This window comes from Sinocyclocheilus rhinocerous, unplaced genomic scaffold (assembly GCF_001515625.1).
Source record: "Sinocyclocheilus rhinocerous isolate Xijiao unplaced genomic scaffold, SAMN03320098_v1.1 scaffold2728, whole genome shotgun sequence".
Taxonomy (NCBI): Eukaryota; Metazoa; Chordata; class Actinopteri; order Cypriniformes; family Cyprinidae; genus Sinocyclocheilus; species Sinocyclocheilus rhinocerous.
Window position 1 is genome coordinate 137,281 of NW_015641450.1, and position 1,966 is coordinate 139,246.

The 1,966-nt window shown below is 38.3% G+C and overlaps 1 protein-coding gene across 1 annotated transcript in view; it reads right to left on the reverse strand.

Annotated features, from left to right (window-relative positions):
- The window catches only part of LOC107754974 (solute carrier family 12 member 2-like), a 45,358-nt gene that overhangs the window by 36,175 nt on the left and 7,217 nt on the right, over window positions 1–1,966 (reverse strand). The window lies entirely within an intron of this gene.

The window sequence follows — 1,966 nt, forward strand, 5'->3', positions numbered from 1 at the left end:
ACACACACACACACACACACACACAGTCAGACAATAAGAGTATGGTTTATGGATTCAGTTCTCTTTTACAACTTACTGTGCTTAAGCAAAACAGCCTCTGTAATATACATGTAAATACAATCGGTCTTAATCTGAGCAGCCAGTATGTCGAATTCTGTGCATTCAGTCTTAAAGTGACAGCAACCTGAAAATAATGCTGCCTGTGTCATTAATGCCAATCAAACAACAATAAAGAAAAACACTGGCCACTCTTGACCGAAAAACTTTATTCAAAATAATCATTTAATTAATACAGTGAAGACTTCCCAGTGTTTATTTACATACGATTATTACATTTCTGTAGCATTTCTTCCTTCAATGCCACTGTTAAATAACTGAAAAACAAGGTTATATTACAACTTAATATAATATTAATCATTTTAATTTATTTAATTTGTATAGTTTGTATAATATTCCATTTGTATAATAAGAAAGTGTGTTAAAAGCCCACACAATCGTTCAGTTAATGCTGACAATGGAGCCAACTGAGAGAACTGTGAGGTGACGTACGTGCACACAGCAGGGCAAGGATACAAGAGGACTAACCATTGATTGTTGTAAGCATGAACAAACACTGTAGCAAAACTAATCCAGAAATCCAACAAGCTTTCTTGTCATGAGGTGTGACTTTTGCTAAGAATAGAGCAGGAAAATTCCAAGCAAGTGTCAAAAGAGCCAGCAAAAGCTGTGAGAAGAGTGACATTACATCATCTTACCCAGGGAGACGCAACACGCTCGTTTATGCACACAGGAAGTACCTACTGGAGCTAAATCACACGCAGCCTTTCCCAAGGCCCACATTACCAAAACACAGACTCCTGGGAAGACTTCATGACACCAAGTCAATCATTTAGCTTCTAACAGCATGAACAGTACAGTGAGAAGTGGAGTTCAGTGGCAGTAAATAGGACAGATATGATAGTTTGTCATGAACTTGTGCACTCGATGCTCAGAAAGTGCTAAGAAAGGTAAGAACAGTAATACCTAAAGTTATGGAAGACTTACTGCATATTACAGAGTATTCCAAGTTTGCTGACTTTGTACATTCCTGTTTCTTTATGGAGTACACACTTGATTAGAGGAGGTGTACTGTATATCATTATGACTCTGCTTTGCACATGAACATTTTTATACGCAAGCCCGAATTTGAGAATAACTAAAGTATAAAGGCCACATGATGCTGCTGCAGAGACACATGAGAGAGCACAGGGGAGGAATGATGGGATACTGCAGTGTTTGTATCCATCAGAGGAAGACACTGATCTGACAGACATGTGACCTCACTGATGATGTAGCTCGCCTGCAGCAACACAGTGAAAGGCGTTAGACAGCCAGTGTCAGCACACATGACAGCCACCATACTGCAGCACTCAAAGAGCGACGGCCACCATACTGCAGCGTTCAGAGAGCGACAGCCACCATACTGCAGCGTTCAGAGCGACGGCCACCAATACTGCAGCGTTCAGAGAGCGACAGCTCCATACTGCGGAAAATGGTGGAAAAGGAAAACTTGAAATCGCATCATATGACCCATTAACGGTCTGGTTTCTCCAAATTTCAAATAGGAGCAAAAATCTGCCTTTAAACTTGAAAAAAATTAAGTTTGATCAATTTAAAATTTGATAATTATCGATATTGATGGATATGAAAAAAATTATCGTGATAATTTTGGCAATATTGCCCAGCCCTAACAGCAGCACTCAGAGAGCGATGGCCACCATTTTAGTCAAAATTTGTATCTTACAGATTTCTTACAGTTTATGTTGGGTTTGCTAGATTAGGGAACAAGCTAAATAAAATGAGAAATGAATTAAGAATATTGTGTGTGTTTTGTAAAATGTAAACAACATTATGTTTCTACTCTAATTCATCATTAAAACAAACATTCAAATGGCGGCTGTAAAAAAAAAAAAAAAAAGACAGTTAT